Below are 11,775 nucleotides of genomic sequence, written 5' to 3' on the forward strand. Positions count from 1 at the left end.
ACATGAGTTCTACTCACGTGTCAAATAAAGTATAAAAGTGATATTGTATGTAAAACTTAGAAATAGGATACACAAAAAAATCAATATTCAAAGTACATAAACAATGAAATGGGATATTTCCCTTAAGTGTTTAAAAAATATTGTACAGGTGCTACGGGTTATTTCCCTTGGCCGTATTATCGATTTTTTTCAAGAATCTAAGTATGTCACGTGGTTCTGGGCATGAGTTCTACTCACGTGTCAAGTTTCATCAAAATCAATAAACGATGTCACATACAAACACACACCGAATTTCCACATATGTAGTAGATATATATACATAAAAATAATTTCACGTTCTTTCTAAGTCTATAAATTCTTATGACATCAACCAGGCACCCACACACACACACTCACGAACGAAAGCACACATGCTCTCTCTCTCTCTCTTTCTCTCTCTCACACGCACACACACATACATACACACACATTCACACGTGAATATATTGAAGTTAGAAAATGCAGAAGGTGTTTTTGAAATAACCATTGGGGCATATGGGTGTGTTTGTGTGTGTATGTGTGTGTGTGTGTATGTGTGTGTGTGTGTGTGTGTGTGTGTGTGTGTGTGTGTGTGTGTGTGTGTGCGTGTGTATGCAGGCGCGCGAGCGTGTATGCGTGTTATCTAAACAGATTGCTAGCTTTATGGGTCATTTAGAGGTGCTAAGGTGTTGGAAACGTAGTCAAGTGAGAGTGATACTTAGTTTATATTCTGTTGCTTTCTTCAAATTCTTCGGTTTCCCAGCTTTCAAATGGTTTAGATAACAGAAGTTGAGAATTCTGTTTTAAAAGAAAAAGCAAGCAATAACGTATGAAGCCGTATTTGGAGATGAGATTGATTACAAAAGATTGATTACAAAAGCAACCATCTACGCAATTTAAAGAACTTTGGAAATAATACTGACGAACCAAAATAGTATAAGTATAGCTACAATAATTTGTGGGTTTTCACAGCTATTATTATTATTACTAAGCACCAGTTAAGTACTGGGGCCGATGTAATCGACTTATCCTGTCCTCTGAAATTGCTGGTCTGGTGCCAAAATTCGAAGCCATAGTTATTATTATTTATTATCAGTCAAATACTGAGGTCAATGTGATCGACTGTCCCTCTCCTCACAAAATTCAGGCCTTGTACCTATAGTAGAAATATTATTATTATTATTATTATTATTATTATTATTATAGACGTCGCACAGTATACATTATCGTGAAGTTGTTGATTGAAGATATTGTGTCTACCGGGGCTTTGTACTGTTTGTCAAGTAACAACAAGGACCTCAGGCAGACAGTGCTTTACACAATATGCGTGCAGTTCCAAGTAGTGCCGACTTTTGCAATACATCTAGATTGTAGGGTGTCTCTAAGGTTTTCAAGTGTTTTATCAGATTGGGGGTATTGAACCCAATGCTCCGATGACAATAGGGATAACCTTTATGCTCCTCTCTCGTATCTTAACCATCTCAATTCTTAGGTCTCCATATTTATCCATAATTCTCATTCGTTCATGATATGTTGATCATCTGGTACTGCCACGTCGATTATTAGGTACTCTTGTTTGTCCCTCCTAAAGGTAACTATATCCGGCCTTCGGTGCTCTAACACTTTGTCTGGAAATCAAAGTCCCAGAGGATTTTTTGTCTTCCCCTTTTCGTCCATTACCTTTTCCGATGTATGTTGGTACCAAACACCCGTAACCTCATATCCATACTTACGGCATAGTAGCCAGTGGAGGTTTTGGGCTACGTTGTCGTGTCTACGCTTGAACTCTTTCTGCGCAAGACTTTCACAAGCACTAACATTGTAAGTCACACTTTCGACCCTCTCCCACACATTCTGCAGAGGTCCGATGCACTTGTGTAGTATATATTCTTTTTCACTGAGTTGGTATTCAATGCCTGGTCCTGGGCCGCGATGATTAGGCTTTCAGTATTCTCTTTTAGGTCATTCTTGTTGAGCCACCTCCATGATGCTTCCTGGTCTTTCAATTTGTTGGTTTCACAGTGGAACTGCTCTCTCGTTGGCTGTTCTTGTTCGGAATTCATGAGCATTTTCAAGTCCACTTTTGTTAACTCCTTCAACACTAGCAGCATACTGTAGCAGGTCTTTTCTGTTTACCGCATATTCTGCTATGTTTCTTCTTTCACTGTTGATGCACTCCCGTACGCTAATCAGCCCATATCCACGCTTACCTCTCTTCATGTAGAGCCTGTGTACATTTGTCTTTGGGTGGCGGGCATCATGCATTGTCATTGTCTTCCGGGTAGTGCGATCGAGTTGGTCAATCTCTGCTTGTGTCCATCTCAGGATAGGTGCACTATAGCGGACTACATCAATAGCCCATATGTCGATGGCAGTCACAAGGTCCCTTATGTTGAGCTTTGATTTCAAGAGAAGTTTGAGGCGCTTGAAATATTCAGTGATGACCTTGTCTTTCATTTCTCAGTGCAAGATATTGTCCAGCTCCGGGATCCCAAGGTACTTGTACCCATCATCATCCAGGTCTTTGATTCTCTCTCCGTTTGGCAATTCTATGCCCTACAATTTACTCTTTTCCCTCGCTTCAAAGTAAGCACCGCACACTTCGAGATACCGAATTCCATCTCTATATCCTTGCTGCACATTTGCAACCAGCCTCTCCATTTCAGGCACTGTTTTGCTCTGTTTTTGCAAGCAATTTTAAATCATCCATGAAGAGAAGGTGGTTGAGACGAGGTCCGTTCTTTCTCAGTTCATTGTACACGTTTATTTTACGTAGGACTACAGAAAGTGGGATCAAGGCTATAACAAATAACGGAGGTGAACAAGAATCTCCTTGGAATATACCACTTTTGATTGTTACTTCGGCTAAGTGCTGGTTGTCACAGGAAAGACGCGTTTTCCAACTAGGCATGCTGTTCTTAATCAGTGTACACAGGTTTTCAGCTATTCCACGCATGTCGAGTGTTTCCACGAATGCAGGTTACCTTGAACATTTCGTATCCTAAGATGAGCCAGAGACAAAGAGACAATCTATACAGTAGAAATACCCTTCCTCACCTGCTCCAAAGAAGGCCGACGTCGTTTCCTCTACAGGGAAGGTGATGGCCTCAGTTTTTTTTTATGCAAAGGCTCTGTGCTTATTGACTATCTTCAAAAGTGCCACACCATCAGTGGGGAATCCTATGTCAACTTACTGAGGCAGTTACAAAAGGCTATCAGTTCCATATGCTCAGGAAAACTGATGGAAAGGGTCTTGTTTCATCAAGACAATGCTCCAACACAATTACTATTGTGCGTGACTGTGGCTTTGAACTTGACTGAGGCTTTGAACAGCCTCCTTATTTTCCTGATTTGGCCCCATCTGACTATAATCTCTTTTCCGACAGGAAAAGACATTTGATTGGGAAGCAATACCGTAGTAATGATGACGCCATATCTGCTGTTAATGATTTTTTTGACCAACAGGATGAAAGTTTCTGCACCAATGGAATCCAAGCACTGCAAGAGCTACGGAAGAATAAACCTCATTTGATAATATTCCGTGAGAGTATCTTGGTCAGCCTATGAACTTTTCAGACGATCCTCGGACTTAGATGCTGCTTTGTTGGCATGTGTTCTCAAGTTTCGTTATTGGAAAAGACTGCTAGAAGAGTATGTTGGATCCAACAAAGTGAAAATAAATGCCTAACGGAATAATAACGGTTTCTCAATTTCAGTTATTGGGCATTGGCATGGTTGTGTGTAGTAAGAAGTTCGTTTGGTAGATGCAGGGATCTGTGTTCAAACTTTCAAGCGGCAACTTGGTCAAGTACCTTCTATTATAATCGTTGTTCAACCCGAGTCTTGTAAATAAAATTGGGTCGGTGGAAATTGTAGGGAAGCCTGTCGGATGGCAAACTATATCTGTTGCCCGCTTTAAAACGACCACCAGTATCCCGAAGATTTACTCAGTTGGGACCACTGAAATCGGGTCTCCGAGCTGATTTTACTCGATATTTTCCTCTCTTCACCTCACCCCAAAAAGTGATCTTGAAGGCCCTGCAGAAAGATCATATGAGCTGTATTTCATCCTTTAATTCATAAAATACGCATTTTTCCCCAACGGTTGACGTATTCTAGTTAACAGTACATTTTTATTACGTCATTTCCAATTTGCAAAATTTACTCCCAGAGTCACAACAGAAACTCATAAACAACGAAGAAAAGCTAAATCTAATTTCTTCATGGAGTCATAGAATTTTCTTTTCGAAACGGTGCAGCATTACATTAAAATATATTTGAGAAATAATTCTGTATTTGAACAAAACAAAAACAAAAAAAGGTGGGGGAGAAAAAACAGGAAGAAAAGAATTACATTCTGATAGCCAGACGACGATCAATTTTTTTATCTTTGTAGAACGACATTCCTCTTATATCTATAAATGGTGAGTATCCCCATTTTCACAACAAGCGATCTAAAAACAACATTGTGTTTAAGCTGTTTCTACTCTGATGTACAAGTTATAAGGTCATTTGCTGCACTCCTCTATCAAAATTGTATATCTTAAATCATTTCATATGTTAAATTCCCACGCAGATAATATATTGTGAAGACGAATACTAAATACACTTAATTCTGCCATTGAGTTATAAAGTTTTTCGTATTATATCGAAGAGAAATATTTCAAAATGTATTTGAGAAAACATTCTGTGTTCGAACGATAAATTATATCAGACAAATACAGATCAGACCCTAATCAATTTTAATCTTTGTTGAATGACAGTTTCTTATTATTTATCTCTATTAATAATGACTATTCCTACTTTCACATGCAACTTACAAAAATAAATAAATAGATAAATAGGATGAAAAATTAGAATTAAAAAATAAAAATTTAAAAACTAAGAAGAAGAAAAAGACTTAAGTTGCTTTTATTCTACTGCAGATATGTAATGCCATCTGTAGTCTGCTTTAATACTACCACTCGTAGCCCAAAGATGAATTTTAATAGGTCTACTCTGTTGGAAGCTTTCAAGTCGGGTCTCCAGTCTCAGAATTCTCAATGTCTTCCTCTCTTTCCTCCACCAATTATGAATGGCTCAGAGAGGAATAAGCACTATCATTTTACGAGCCAGTTGTAGTCTTTGTAAAGTATAATTGGCAACATTTCATAACATAGACATTATTGATTAGAATGTTGCAGAAAAGAATCGCAAGACGGATTCTTCAAACCAAGCCAACTGGCAGGAGACTCAGAGGAAGACCAAGAATGAGTTGGATGCGTAATATGCATAAACCCTGTTGGTCTCCCTTGGGAAATCAGCTGGAAAATTTAATGACGGCTGCTTCTCATAGAACCCTATAGAGGAAGTGCCTGACTCTATACCCACAAATCTCACAGGAACTCTCACAGGAATCGTGGGCGGAGAAGATGGATGGAGGAGTGGATACATAATTGCTGCTGTTGTTTAGATCCAGTTCAGCCATAACTGAGCAAAGTTATGAAAAAGTCGTTACAGCCATAGCAATCTTGTCTTTCTTTCAGATGTAAGGTATTTATATAACGTCTAGCAGCATACTTTTCTGCTATAAGACACCGAAGCGTACTCTAATGAGGGGCCTCGATGCTATTTCTAGCAGGTCTAACAACCACGTACAAGCTTCCTTATTGGTTCGATAATTCAAATTTAATTTAAGGAGATGTTGGGATACTTATCTGCAAAAATAACAGCAGTATTGATAGCAATGATTAAAACCGTAATTGAGAATATAGTGATAACATTTCTGAACTATCAATCAATCAGACGGCCAATCAATGGATCGATATGTTTATCTGTTGTTTTATGTAAGACGTTTATTATTGGTTGGTTCTCAGTTTCTAAAACTTTTCAGCAAGCTTTGCAGCTGAAGAGAAGATTGTATCAATTTTGCACAAGCCTTATGCACGTGTCTGTATATTAATTCTCATCCATTTGATGTTTATATATATATATATATATATATATATATATATATATATATATATATATATATATATATACATATAGACACATACATACATACATACATACACACACACACATATATGTGTGTGTGTGTGTGTGTGTGTGTGTGTGTGTGTGTGTGTGTGTTGTGTGTGTAAGAGAGAGAGAGAGTGAGTGAATGAAAGAGAGAGAGAAGAGAAATAGCCTTGGCTGTGTTTACTTCTCAGTTACATGGTTCTAGGTTCGGTCCCATTTCTTGGCACCAGTAACTTACTATAGATAGCCACAGGCCTACCAAAGCTTTGTGGTGGGGATCTGCTAGACGGAAACTGAAAAGAAGCCCATCGAATGTGTGTGTGTGTGTGTGTGTGTGTGTGTGTGTGTGTGTGTGTGTTGCTTACCTTTGAGTTTGTCCCCATCATCATTTTTTGACGACTGGCGTTGTTTCGTTTACGTCCCTGTAACATAACTGTTCGGCAAAAGACACCTAGAAGTACCAAACTTAAAAAGGCTGAAGTTTAATGACTGAAACGAGTAAAGGATCTCTCTCTCCTCTTCTCCTTTACTCTCTGTCCCTCTCTCGTTGCTCAAACGTGACCATCTTCCATCTTTCTTTTCCTCACTTGATCATCTTTCTTTTCCTTCAGTGCTGTAGTAGAGACTGCACGTATCCTATCTGTCTCTCTCTTCTATCTTTTCGCTTGTCAAAGACAATATTTCTCCAGCATTTGCTACTTTACCTCTCCATGTTTGTTTTCGTTCGGTTTCCTTGTATGTCTCCTTTGTCCTGTTTTTGTTAACTTTGAACCTCTGCAAATCCAAAATCTTATCTTTGTTTTTGCGTGAGCAACTGCCTTCGAAGTGTCATATTGTCGTCCAATGCTCAAAATGAAGAGTACATGGACAAACGACAACTGATGAAGGGTTGTTCTTTATGTTACTTGTCCGGTTTCCCATTTGTTTCTCTCGTTGTTTGCGTATTCAACTCATTTGTTTTCGTATTTCATGTTGTTTTACGGTTTGTGACGTCCTGCACCCATATATATATATATATATATATATATATATATATATAGATATATATATATATATATGTACATATATGTATGCATATATGTATATATTATTTATATATATATATATGTGTGTGTGTGTGTATACATATATATATATATATATATATATATGTGTGTGTGTGTGTGTATACATATATATATATATATATATATATAGTCAATTTAGGGTAGCAAAAAAATTCAATAGAAATTTATCGCAACCAGTGACCTGTTGGGGTCACTCCTAAATCGTTATATATATATATATATATATATATATATCACAAACTGATGAGAGTTAACACTAATAGCTGACACTAAAGAAAACTTTTAAAAGCTCATTATCACCAACATTTTATCTGACACAAATATTTCCGATATAAAATAAAATTTATGTAATTCCTCGTATTTCCATGTATATATACAAAGAAAGTCGAGGTTAAGTAATATCATGATAACCAAGCGACTTCATTTACTTAGTAAATTTTCTCAACTGTGACTAACAGTATATCCAGAGAAATAAATTCGTTTGGAGATAAGAGAAAATAACATGCATAAATGTTTGTCTCTCGCCTATGTTAGTCAACGTGTTGAAGCTAACTCTAGTTCTAGGATGAATATTACGCTCGCTTCCAGACGCTTCTGTCTCTGTTGTTAGATAATATTTCAACAGGAAATTCCACCTCCATATCAGTTACACTTTCGCCTTTTGCAGGCCAATTATCTCGTTATCTCTTCCGCAAATCTTTATTTCTAATATAAGGTTCTAATTTTCTGCTCTCTGATCTTTCTTATCTTTCATTCTGCAGTTTAAATTCAGAAGCACAATTTTGTAACAGACATCCCAGATGATGCTGACAAGCTATCAAATGTAACCAACTGCATTCATGCGCGCTAGTGAGGACGCCTCTATGTGGCATGACCATTTGACCTGCTAGAAATAGCAACTATATCTCTCACACATTATGTTGATACTACTTATTGTCATACTACTTGTTATTTTAAAAAGTAAAAGACACGTTTTGATAATGTAGTACTAGATAACCATAAAAAAACGTAGCAGGTCACTTGTCGGTATACAAGTCCAAGTGATATTTCTCTGAAGATGTTCGGTCTATGACTACATTCATACATAAATACGTTCATTTATCTATATATGCATACATATGTAACGAAAAGCTTCCTAGATTCTGATCCAGGATTCGAAACCAAATCTACATATTTCAACCAGTTCTCTTTGTATTGTTCTCGGTTTTTGCACTTAGAAATTTATGGGAATCGACTATCACACGTGAACATTCTTAGGTTAAATAGGGTTCAGGCAGATAAGAGACGAAAAATACTTTATCTAACCTGACCTAATTTAATTAGAAAAATATAAATACAGAACCCCAAATCGGTTTTATCTCTTTGGACACTTGGCACCGAGCCGAAGAGCATCTATTTCTCTCTCTTAACCTATGGATTGTCATCGCACGACTCAAGTTAGAGAAGGGGTGCGTATTATATACAAGGTTTCGGTTTTTCAGAAGTACCGCCCCCTAAAAATTCCCTGCATATTATACTCAAGGGCAGACTATACTCGAGGATTTACGGTACATAAAACAAAACATACAAATCTGCACATGCACTGAGTCAAATTTTGCACAAATACTTTGTTGGCGTTGTTTAAAAATCCAATGATGAAGCCTTGGATCTAGGTTAGAAACCGATTCTTTTTCTATTGGCAAGAAGTCTAGAAATAAAACTGAATAATAAACATACAAACATGAATGCAAACATACATACATACATACATACATACATACATACATACATACATACATACATACATACATACATACATACATACATACATACATACACACACACATACATACATATAAACGCTATGTGTAATACACATGACTAGTTTCGCTTGGTTATTGCTAGATCAATAGAAGAGCCAACTTCGTTCTATAGAGAAACTATCATACAACTACGAATGACAAATGTTATGAGTAACAAGCAAACAAGGTTAGTAATACTTATTTAGTAAAATACTAAGAGAGCACACGCGCAGTGTGCAGTGTATGTATATGTATTTGTGTATGTGAGTGAACACACACATGTAATGGATCTCCGGCAATTTCGACGATGTTTTTAGTTGATCAACTGAACTACCTATTCTTTGACTGACCGTGTAAGTGGCTGAGTACTTCACAGACACATGTACCCTTAATGTAATTGTCAGGCGGAGTCAGCGAAACACTGTGACGATATCAGACTGTTAAATTACAAATATTATCAAAGCGACGGACTTTCGTGCAATTTCATGCACACATAGGCTCGCGCGCACACACATACTCACACTCACATACGACGTGCACACACGCAAACACATATATGTATGTAGTTATCTATGTGTATGTACGTATGCACGTATGTATGTGTATTTGTGTTTGTACGCATGTATGTACGTATATATATATGCATGTATGCATGTATGTATGCACGTATATATATATATATATATATATATATATATATATATGCATGTATGTAGATATACGCATGTACGTACTCATGCATGTATATAAGGCACCAGCTTCGATCCTATTTCGTGATATCTCAGTCAAATGTCTTCTAATGTAAACTGAAGTATGTATGTATGCATTTATGCATGTCTGTATGCCTATATGTATGTATTTAAAATAATTGTTTAATAGCCTATTGATAAATAACGGATAATATCGAATCCCTCAAAGAATCCTACAGAGCGTCATGTGATTTCGCCATCAAATCCTGGTTGGAGGTCGACATTACCTATTATTTTCCCAAGATTGATCTTAACATGTACAAATTAATTTTGTCACAATGAGTTTGTAACGGAACAAAATCCTTTAGCTGTCAATATGAATATTGAAATAGTGACTTTTTAAAACAACTAGGCTAGTGTTGGACAGTACATTAGTACTTGTGATCGTAGGCATGACTGAGTGGTTAAAAAGTCGGCTTCCTAATTATAAGGCACCAGGTTCGATCAGTCAAATGTCTTCTAATGTAGACTTAAGTCCACACAAGACTTGTGAATGAAAGGGGGCAGATGGAAATGATGTGGAAGCTCGTCGGATTGACAGTAAATTGTGTTCAAAGACTCAGTTTTGTTATACACAGTGTATCACTGGTTATACCTGAGAATTATGTGAAAGGTACACGCGTCTCTCTACCAAAAGGTCCAGTCCCTGTTTCAATGTGGTGGTTTGTATGTCCCCATGACCCTGAAAGCTATGTTAGCAGGACGCAAGCTCCTGTTAGGGCCATCCATACTGGACAGGTCAAAGTGTTGGGACCAGGCTGATACGAACCATCTCTTCCCAGAGCTAAAAATGAGTTTGCGTGGGGCCAAAGTCTCTACGAAGAAAAAAAAATAATAACAGATAGAAGCATCGAGGAAAACCCAAACCCAACAAAACTTAGACGGGAAAGGCCTTCTCTAAGGGAAAATATGATGCGGAACTGCAAAATCCTAAAGGACACGTCAGGCTCTGGCCGAAAACTATCAGGGAAGTGGAAGAGAAGACACCCTAAAAATAGCTGAATGTGAAATACTGAAGCTGAGCTGAATAGACAGGACTCCATGCGGAAAAAAGCAGAAAAGACAACCCAGAGTCGAGAACAGTATAGAAAAGTCGTCGATGGCTTACACTCCATAGGGAGTAAAAGGCTTAAGTAAGTGCAAGTGTCTGTGAAATACTCGGTCACTTATATGCCAAGAATTCCGTTGGTCGAATAACTGAAATACACATTATTTAACTGACAGGGAATTCATTTCAATTTATTTATTTACCGTTACTGTATTTACGTTATCAAAGGCGGCGAGCTGGCAGAACCGTTGGCACGGCAGGCAAAATGCTTAGTGGCATTTCGTCCGTTTTTATGTTTAGAGTTCAAATTCCGCCGAGGTCCACTTTTTTCTTCATCCTTTCGGGGTCGGCAAAATAAGTAGCAGTTGAACACTGGAGTCGATGTAATCGACTTAGCCTCTCCCCCAAACCTGTTAGTCTTGTGCCAAAATTTGAAACTAATTTATCTGCTATAAAGTGATGAAAAGTAGACAACTTTACTGTGATTCGAACTCTAAAAATAGTAAGCATACACTTTAAATACTAAATGGTGCATAACCCATCGTTCTACTATTTCTACCAACTTGTCGAGCTTAATATACTAAAATCTAGCTCCCTTTTGCTATTTAAATTCTCTTATCTTCTCCTCACTCTCTTTTATTTTTACTGCTTATATTTTTCCCATTTAGAATGAAAATATGCCATAAAAGTATAATTACTTTAAATACCGCAAACTTTCTAACGTTATTTCTATTATAAAACTTCAAAAAACACATTCTTATAGCTGATGATTTATTTACTGAAGCCGATTAACTCTACGTATAATGTTTCATATTAACATCCTTTCATTTTCATACCTTTAATAGTTTCTTCTTTTATCCTGTAATAGTTTAGACTAGGGAATTATTTTCTTGTTTCTTACCGCTTGGCAGCGATATATTCTATTTTTCGCAAGGTCTTTTGAAAAATAATTAACTTCTTGTTCTTTGATCGGTTAGAATCTCAGAATAAGGAACTGATGGAGAAGAGTACAGAAAAACTGTTAATATTCAGATATATTTAAGACATTTTTAGACAGCTTCAGGTATTAAATGTCAAAAGGACCGATAACTGACTTGGGTAAATTTTCAACT

Source organism: Octopus sinensis, linkage group LG4 (assembly GCF_006345805.1).
Source record: "Octopus sinensis linkage group LG4, ASM634580v1, whole genome shotgun sequence".
NCBI classification, from domain to species: Eukaryota; Metazoa; Mollusca; class Cephalopoda; order Octopoda; family Octopodidae; genus Octopus; species Octopus sinensis.